General features: G+C 46.6%; 1 protein-coding gene across 1 annotated transcript in view; it reads right to left on the bottom strand.

Moving 5' to 3' along the window:
* Nucleotides 1–9,942, bottom strand: part of ZNRF3 (zinc and ring finger 3) — a 148,716-nt gene that overhangs the window by 108,634 nt on the left and 30,140 nt on the right. The window lies entirely within an intron of this gene.

Here is a 9,942-nt window from a genome sequence, read left to right as displayed (position 1 = left end):
GAAGATTTGGCTGTTATTATAGGTGGAACACACACCCACAACACTTCATTCTAATAAACCTTGGCAATCTTTGTTTCCATATAATTAGAAGTTTTGCTTTCTGTCTTTCAGGCAGAGGGAGGGAGAGGCAAGGGGCATGGAGACGAGGGGCGAGAGGGAACAGCACATCTGAGAGAGGATGCAACTGAAGATTCACTACTGCTGGTAAAGAGAAGGCGGACACTGGGTAAACCTCCTCCAAGCAGGTTCTTAAGGGGAGCCAACCACAGCCAGAGACACCCAAGACAAGGACTGAAGTAAACAGGGATCAGCCCTGCACCAGCTTTCAGGGCTCTAGTTGCAGAAACCACTTCTCTGCTCAGTCTTGCCTCTCAGCTCAAGTCACTGCCGGGCAGAGCGGCCCGGGACAGACTACGAGTACATGCACACAATGACCCCGTGTTGCAGTGTGGCTCCTGCACTCTCACGCTGCCTGAGCTTCTGTACATGACAACAGGGGCCTGGCCATCTATAAACAGACGATTTGCATTCACTCCAAAGGTAGCGGGAGCCAGGAAAAGCCAGGTCCCCTCCACTCACCCGGATCACTGATCAAAGATCAAAGAGGCAAGTGGTTACATTCTTACTCAACAATGTTAAGTTTTTTCTGTTTTTTGTTTTTTGTTTTAATCAAACCAGGAGAGACCTTTGAGATGTAGGCCTAGTTTTACAGGTGAGGAAACCAAGCTCAGGAGAGGGTCAGGCCTCTCCCCAGCTAAGATAAGCATCAGCTCCTCCACACCCTACTGCCCCAGGCAGACCTCCCTGTTCTAGGCTCTCACCCTTGATTTCAAATAGGTGCTCAGGGATGACTGTGTGCGTGGCTCAACTCGTCCTCTCCAAGCTTGAGCAGGGTAAGGTCATCACCTGAGCCTCAGCACACACCCCTGTCCCTTCCACAGCCTCTGTTCCAAGTTGGACCCATGCCTGGCTGACAGCCTACACTTGTCACCGAGTTCGGGTCTCCCAGGCTCTCCACACTGATGCATCACCAAGCTCGGCATGTCCCCATCACGCCTTCTCTGACCACAGGAGCCTCACCTGTATTTTGCCATGTGACCAAAGCTTAGCTGTTTCTCGATCACACATGTACTACACATACAGCCCCGGGGAAGTGGATAGGAAGAGTCCCTCTGTTTCCAGAATGACTGTACTGGGACACAGGTTCCCTAGTGCGATGTTGGATCCGTGCCTTTTCCACTGCAGTGTTCCTAGTGCCTGACCTAGTTAGTGCCTGGCAAGGATGGATGGGCTCCCTAACCAATAGTAGCCTCCTGGATTGATTCTCCTTTTGTCACTTCCCATGTCAAAAGACTAGTGCTAGCTTCAGGGCAGAATTTGTGCTGTATTAATAACAATTTGCATCAATAATTCCAGGGTTTCCCTAATGCTAACTGCAACACAATTTCGCTATTCTTCAAGCTACAAACATACTTACAAAGTAACGTCTTCACTTACTGGGAAGATTCTAGCTTCCCTTGATGGGAGAAGGAGGAAGGTTACAAAAAGAGCAATTGGATGGGCTCAGTTTCCCTAACTGGTGACACTCCACAACAAGCAGTCCTTCAAGGTCTGAACATCAGTGTGAGATTTATCTAACCATTCGTTCAACAGCACAAGACTCTGCTGACATATCCAGCGTTGGTCAGCCTGATGATGAAAGAATGAAAGTGGCATCCTGGCAAAAATAAATAAAGTTTACCGTCCAGAAGACCCTAGAATGTTGCACCGCAACGATGACTTCTTTTCCTCCGGGGTGGTGCAGTATCCACAAGTCACTTGCTTTGCATGCGCATCAAAGCACGGGTAAAGGACCTGTGATGAGAACCCTGCCAGCCTCCGACACCCCAGCCGAGCCCCTGTCCTCCCACCTCCTGCCCCCTCACTCCCACCTGCTCTCTGGGTTCATCACTGAGAAGCCAGTAATCTCCGCTCAAGCAAGACCTGCAACAAAGACTCAGTCACGCCATGTGGCTTTGCCATCAGCATGGTAGGAGCCCAGAGAGATTTCCTCAGGGATGGGTATGAACATGCACTGAGCAAAGTCGCTTGTTTCCTACTCTGGCCCAAAGCTCTCAGTGTGAGGGTTCAAGTGTCCTCTGGTCAGAGAGCAAGAAGCAGCCAACACATCCTCAGAAGAGCAATCCATTCTCAGACTCAGCAAAAGCTGACTCATTAATAACACCCCAGGGGCCCACAGCACATTTGCAAAGGCACATCCTGTGTGTCCGTTAGGTGACCTGCGTGGAACCTGCAGGATAACCTGCTTGGTAGTTTAGCATAACTGTCACTCCCACCTGACAGATGAGCAACGAGAAGCTTGGGGCCTCTAAGGCAGATCTTACCCCCAGATCTTCCAACTCCTGAGGAGGCCCACACTTAGAAAGGGCACCGCCTTTGTCTGGAGCCTCTCCGCTACTTCAGGATAGAGCAGGGGCTATTGACAAACCTGCCCAATACGCCGTGAGCCGGTACCTGCTCCCACTGCAGATGCCTGGCCAGGAAACCATCACCAGGACCACCACACGCCACTGCTCCCACCAGCCAGGCTGTAAGTGTTTGTAGATCTGTTTATGCTAACTCTATCTGATATAAATTTAGAACAAAACTAACTCTTAAATGATGCAAAAAGTTGAGTTTTATCCTAGTAAAACTAAGTCAAATAATTTGGAAAGAAAGATTAAACGAAGACAACTAAAAATGGCTGAGAACTAAGTGCAACTTTTGAAGACTAGACAAAAAGGGGGAAAACGGCAAATTTCTGGAAGGCTCCTGATAGTCTGCAAGTGCTTGCAAGTTTTCCCTTCACTTTGAAAAAAAGCCCAGAACTGTGAATTTTAAGTGCTAAATCAAGAGGAAGGCTAAAGTAAGACTCTAAGGAATACAGATCAGTGGTCCCATTCACAAAAGCCTGGGTTTGACCATCTGCTCACAGACTTTAATTAAAATATAATTTTAAAGTTTTTAAATCATTCCCAGCTTCAACTGAACTGACCTTTTTCAATCACCCAACTATCCACAGGTCCCAATAATTATCAGGTAACAAGCTCCGGCTAAAGTGTGAAAATCACAAAAGGCACACACTCTGTTGTCATCTGCCAAGTGATTTCAATCCCTTCTAGATGCCAGTGACATCTAGAAATTTCTGGGTTCTCAGACAGGGATAGGGCTTAACATAGTTTAATTCTCACTGTAATAGGAAATGTCTCTCCACAGAAATTCATCAGTAGCATAGTTAACCCCAACTCAATAATTAACCCTAAAGAGTTTTTAGAACAATGGTTCTTAACTACGGGCAGTTTTGTGCTGTGCCCCTGTCCCCCAACACACACACACATATCTGGAGACGTTTCTAGCTGTCATAACTGAAAGGGAAGCTTGTTACCGGCGTCTAGTGGGTAGGGGCCTGGGATGCTGCTCGACATCCTCTGATGCGTGGGACAGTGCCCCCACCACAAAGAATGATCCAGCTTGAAGCGCCAAGAGTAGAGAAGCCACCCTGGAAAAAGGAGATCCAAGACCTACAGACACTGTTACATCATCAGAAAAAACCAGCCTTCTGAACAAACCAAAGGAAGAGCTGATTTCTTCCCTCTTGATTCAAACAGTACTCAAAGGCCACTGGCCTCCTGACATTCTTAGTAAAACTCTCAATCTCTCAGCAAGAATTTTCAAAGACCACAATTTTTGGTTATGTGGTGAAACTGCGCAAGAGTCCTGGTCAGTTTTTTTTCTTTTTCCTTTACATTCCACAATACCGCCAATTATCTCATGGATGACGATAAAAATGAACTAAAAAATTTGCCCAGAGCTTCGTTTTTAAATATAAGAAGATGGAAAAGTGAAATTCGTTTGGTTTATTGTGATAGTAGGATTGTGGAAGAAGCTTTTCCTTTTATTTTGCTTTCCCATTAGCATTACAGTATCTGTGCATCAACACAATATAACTACTTAAAAGTTGAACACTATGAGAGAAGCCTGAATGCATCCTGGATTTTTTAAGGCCAGCTATTTCAGACATGTCTGAGACACTTAGAGAAATCTAAACATGTCAATTTCACAGGCGTGATGATGACACAGTGGTTAGGAGCAGGTCCTTAATCTTAGCTGGATGTATGCTGGAGTATTAAGGGGTAAAAAATCATGGTATTGGCATCTTTCAAATGGTCTAGCCAAAACAGAAAAAAATACACACACACACACACACACACACACACACACACACACACAGCATATGTTAGAGTATAAACTGAGCCACTGTTAACATTTTGCCACACTCAACTATTCGTTCAACTTTTCTAAATGCTTAAAAACTTCAAAATAAAAGAGCTAGGCAAAAATTAACACAGACCAAGACGGGGGTTAGGGAGACAATCAAATCACAAGTACCGCTGGATCATGGATCTAGACCAAACCAAAAAAAGGTCTCCAAACAGAATCAAACTGGAGACGGTGGTCTTAGCTTCATTATTAAAAGGCTGCATAGCTGCCTTCTACCGCTACAGCAAAATAAAATAGGTATAACCCTGGAGTAAAAAAAGGCACACCCAGCAGATTCACAACACAAGCCATGTCACAGACCTCTTGGCATCCTGGAGGCACCATGGAGACCATGGCAAAGTCAGGTCGTTCTTCTGAACACACACACACTCACCCCTAAAACTGAAACCTCTTTGAACCCAACCCCTTAAGCAAGGAAACCACAGGCTGGAATGAAAATATGCTCACCACGCGCAAGTTGAAGAGCTTACCCATCCTTTGAAGAGAAAGAATCTGGTAAGCTTGCAGACCTGGTCCATTTCCTGCTTATAACAGTGAAAGAAAGGGCTTCTGCTCTAGAAGACTTTCCACACACCCACAATCCCATCGGCTTGTTCCGGAGGAGACACAAAGCTGAGCAAAGCGAAGAAAAAGGAAAGCTCACGGGAAGCCAGTTTAAGTGCAACAAGCCGTGGTTCATCTAAACTTTGCAAAGCTTTTTACATCTAAGTTTTTACATATAAGTCAAAATATTTTAGGATTCCAGGATCCTTTGAGCAGATTTACAAGTGAGAGCTGAAGCCTTTCAACTGAAAGGGTCATACAAATAAGCTGACTTTGCCAATTCCAATGAGATTTCCCTCCAAAGCACATGTTCATACTGATATTTCAAGAAACATGACTTGTTTTACTTACTCAAAAATAAAAATAAAAAACACAATACTCTTCAAGCTAGAGATCTTTAAAACCAGTTTAAAAACCTACCAGAAGTTCCACCCAGCTGGCTAACCGTTCACTCTACAGTAGCACCCTTGTTGTACGAAAACCTACAGTCTCTGAGCCCTGCAACCATCAGGCAGCAAAGGGTGGGACAAGATGGAGGAAGAGCAATGGGCTCCGTTCCAAGAAGCATGAGGAGGCAAGTCATTCAAACACAACAGGTCTCCAAGGCAAACTCCATGCCCCAGGTTGTCCTCTGGCCACTGCAAGCTTCTGGGTTCTCCCTTGAGTGTCCAAATCAAGAAGCAAAATCCCTGGGGCTGCTCCAACTTGAGAGAGAGAGAGAGAGAAAGACAGATATTTGGATCTAAAAGTTGTAAAACCAGAATAAAAAGGGAACCTCAAAAAACCCTGTCATATCCATTAAAACATCTGAGCACCTACCATATACATGTACCCAGGTTTCAAATATTAAAGACACATCACATGAACAGATGGATAGATATGTGATACAGCAAGTATAGTAAAATGTTAATGGTAGAATATAGACAATGAGTATATAGGTGTTCACTATAAAATTCTTTTACTTTTCCTATATGTCTGAAATTTTTCATGATAAAATACTGGGGGGGGGGGGTGTAGAAGATGGGGGAAATCTGATTTATAGTTTAAAAAAGGATAAAAAACCTCCCAGTCTGGCTTTCAAGGAGCTTACAGACAATTCAACATGCGTGGACAGAGGCATCTTTGGGGCCAGAAGAGAGGAGACAGTCTAGACAGACAGCAGGATTTGAGCTTGAGTTACAGGCAAGAACCCAAGAGAAAAGGATTTGGGGACAGAAGAGAAATCTGGTTTTACAGGTGCTGGTTTGCTCGGTGTGCCCATAAGATGCCGAGGTGGACGTTAGTCACCATGACTTAGCCTGGTTGAGTGCCTCAGACCCCACTGATCCCGACCTCTGATGTAAGAAAGATCCTGGGAAGGAGCTCAAGGGCCAGCAAGCTGGCTCAGTTTGGAAGACTGCTTTATCTGTGCAACGATTTGTCTGTAAGACAATGGGGCATGGCTATCATGGAGGTATGCATGGCACAGGGTTTCGCCAATGTGTGTACTGAACAAACGGCTTAAGGCAGACACACCAGCTTAAGCTGGGAAGACCTAGAAGATCAGCCACCCGTCTGTGATTCTTATAAAGACTTGGAAAATATTCAGGCTGGGGGTGGTGGAGATCCTGGCATTCTGCCGTATTGTTGGGGACCCCCCCCCCTCAACAGAAAGCCCTGCTCACCAGCCTCGGGTAAGCCTCTCACACCCACTGGGGAAGGGACAGATAGGCAGGAACGACCCCAGGCAGCCCACACACCCCCCTGACTACTCCTGGTTTGTCTCCCACCTGGTTCACCAGGTGTGTTCCAAAGCCTGACTCACCCACCAGAGGAGGCTGCTTTCAAAATCTCAGGAGGGTCACTTGGGAACAAACCCGACCACCCTAAGAAAGGGACAAAAATCAACTGCTCTTAAGAGAAACAGTTTGTCTTTTACGGAGAAATCTGCAAGTCCATCTAAGAAAACTCCCTCCGCTTGGGGCATTCCTGCCCTACCGCCCCCGCTCCCGCCCCCCGCGCCCACCCCAGCCCGGCTTAGAGCCTCCAGATGCCGCCTGCCCTCCGCGGCACACGCTTCACCTCTCTAAACAAACAAGGGGTGTCTTTGTTTAAAATTTTAAAAAAAAGAAAAAAAAAAAAGAACCTGTCTCACAGGCTATGATTACATCAGCAGAGCGCTCTCATTCTCTGCATCAATCCGGGCTGCTCCGGCGGCTTTGAAGCGCTGAGCGCGCGGCGCCTTTTGATCTTGAGGTTCCAGCCCTGGGGCCAAGCTGATACCATCGCGCGCCCACGCAGGGACCCACCGTCCACGCTGGGACCATCCGGCCCGCGCCCGCCTCTGTCCCCACCAGCTCTCCGTCCCCGCCAGCGCTCGCCCGATCAGGGCGCCAGCGCCCGCCAGATCAGAGAGCGCCAGTGCCAGGGACACTTGACGGCTTACGAAGTGGGGGGAAGGGGTACTGTCCCTTTGGGGGGACACCATTAACTTAGCGTTAACCTGTTGTGGGAATAGCACTGAGATTACGTTTAAAAAAAAAAAACAACTCAGAGATATTTACAGATTTATAAATATTTACAGATTAAAAAATGATAATGCTGGCTTTGCTTCAAAAGAACATGAGAGGTTGGGGTGCAGATGAAACAAGAGGGGCCAGGAGTTGACAACTTCTAAAGCAGGTGATGGTGACTGGGTGGGGCGTGACATCGGAGGTACACTGTGTACAGGACACCTACTGTCTACTTGTGAATACATGTAACATTTTCTATAATAAGAACTTGAAAAAGAAACCAACCTCTAACTCTTTGCTATTTTAAAAGGTTATTCCTCACAGACTTTTATTTTAGGAAAGAAAACAGCAGTTTGACACTGGATGGGGTGAGGGTGGATCACATCAGACTTTCCAACTGTGCCCCCAGGGCAGTCCCTGGAGTTACCAGGGCGCAGCAGGCCCACATGGCCAGCTTCCCCAGTGCAATCCCTGCAGGGCGAGGGGCACAAATGGCACCCCCCCCCCCCGCTTGGGGGCTCTTCACTGATTGAAGGATCTCAGCCCTCTTTAACAGAAAGATGAATGTTGTAAAACTCATCTCTCCAGAAAAACACCCATAAACACAGGAGAACCTGGAGGAAATACCAAACCCACCCTCAAAATCCATTATGTATAGAAATCTGATTAGAAATGGCCCTTGGAGTAAGCACTCCAGGTTGCTCCATTTGGACAACTCCCTCCCTCAAAGGGCTACAGGTACCCAACCAGTCACTGGCCTCCCAATGCCACCACACAGGGCCATCATGGGGCATGGCACATCTCTGAGTTGCCTCACAAGGCCAATTCTGCTCCTTACTGGCCCTGTGGCCTTGGGTAAGTCGTGAACCACTCCCAGCCGGTCCCTGCATTTTGTAAATGGAGAGCTATTAATGACGACCTGTGTTGCCACCACCTCTTCTACTACATGCTTAACTGGGGAGTAAGAAGTGGAAAAAATGCCAAGAAGGAAAAGGTATATGGGGATGCAAACACGATTCTATCCACTGCTGCAGCTGAACAAGCCACACGCAGACCAGGCACAAAAGAGTTAACTCAGAAGCAGGAAGGGTCCAGGACTGTTAGGTGTGTTCAAAGCCAGAATTTCATACACACAGGCCAGAAGGCAGAGGGAAGGAATGGGAGGGGGCGGAGAAGGGAAAATATATCCTTCCCATACAGGTGGATCCACCTTTGGGAGGTCAAACTAAAAATCCAGTGAAGACCACCAACCTACCTGCACCCCTCAGAGTCGAGGGCAAAACCACAAACTATGGAAAGGGTCAAGGAAACAAAACACAGTATCATAATAGCTAAGAAGATTAGGGGGACTTCTAATCTAACCACTGGTGCTCCAGTGGTTAAGACCCCATGCTTCCACTGCAGGGGGCAAGGGTTTGCTCCCCGGTCGGGGAACTAAGATTCCCCATGCCACGTAGCAAAAAAAAAGAAAGAAAAGATTAGGGATATTTTTAAGAGAAGAACACAACTATAACAGTGTGAGAAGAGATCCAAGAAATGAGTTTGGGGGAGAAGTTATCAGAACACTGAAGTAAAAGCCTAAAAATAAAAGGGCAACTACCTGGGGAGCAAAACATCAACAGCAGATTAAAACTGCACGTATTTGTTAGCTTTCATCCTGAAGGGGTCTAGGTCCAAAATCCCCACTATAGACCATTTCCCAGTAAAACCACACATATTAAAAAATGTACACAAACTCCCCGATTCATTCAAGGACTCCTGATTTAAAAGCATACTGATTCTGGCATAGCAAGATCTCAAGATCTTTCTGGCATAAAAATCTCTCTGCTAATTATTTTATTTTGGAAACTCATTTATCAAGTCTTTCGTTCCTATTAACAGAAAAAAGTTAACATTACAGTCCCAGATCCTTATGTAGCATCCAGCCTAGGCCCAATGGAGTGCTGGTGTGATGTAAAGCAGTTCAGAAGGCCTGCCTCTGACCTCAGTAGGCCCGCAATCTTGTGAGAAGACAGACACACCCACAAATTAAACAACAAAAAAAACATATTATGAAGTGTCAAATGCATGACCAGACCAGGTTGTCTCAAGTTCAGAGGCAGCAGAGATGACTGGGTGCTGCAGTGGTCCAAGAGAGCTTCCTGGAGGTGGCAGCCTTGAAAGATGGGCAGAATGTGAGCAAAGAGGCAAATAAAGGCCAGAGCCTGCTTGGAGGAGGCAAGTGGTTCTACAGTAGAGTATCAAACTGCAGAGACAGATGGGGAGCAAAATGCCAAGGGCTTTAACATTAGGGTAAGACAGGGTTTAGACTCCATCCTATAAAGAGTAAAAAAGCTCTTAAAGATTTGTGAAGAGCAACGTGACATCTGGCAGCCAAGTAGCAGAATCGAAGAGGGGATGTGGGGCCCTAACTGAAACAGACCACTGGAGGGTGGGGGGCTTCCTGCTAAAAGAAAAATGACTGTTCACTCAATGAACCAGAGAGAATCATGTGCTCAGGCTACTACCAGTGTGGCTTTTTTGGTGTGTGTGTGTGTGTGTGTGTGTGTGTGTGTGTGTGTGTGTGTGTGTGTGTGTGTGTGTGTGT

The sequence above is a fragment of the Balaenoptera physalus genome, assembly GCF_965194825.1.
Source record: "Balaenoptera physalus genome assembly, chromosome: 12".
NCBI lineage: Eukaryota > Metazoa > Chordata > Mammalia > Artiodactyla > Balaenopteridae > Balaenoptera > Balaenoptera physalus.
This window is presented reverse-complemented; position numbering and strand designations above follow the sequence as displayed.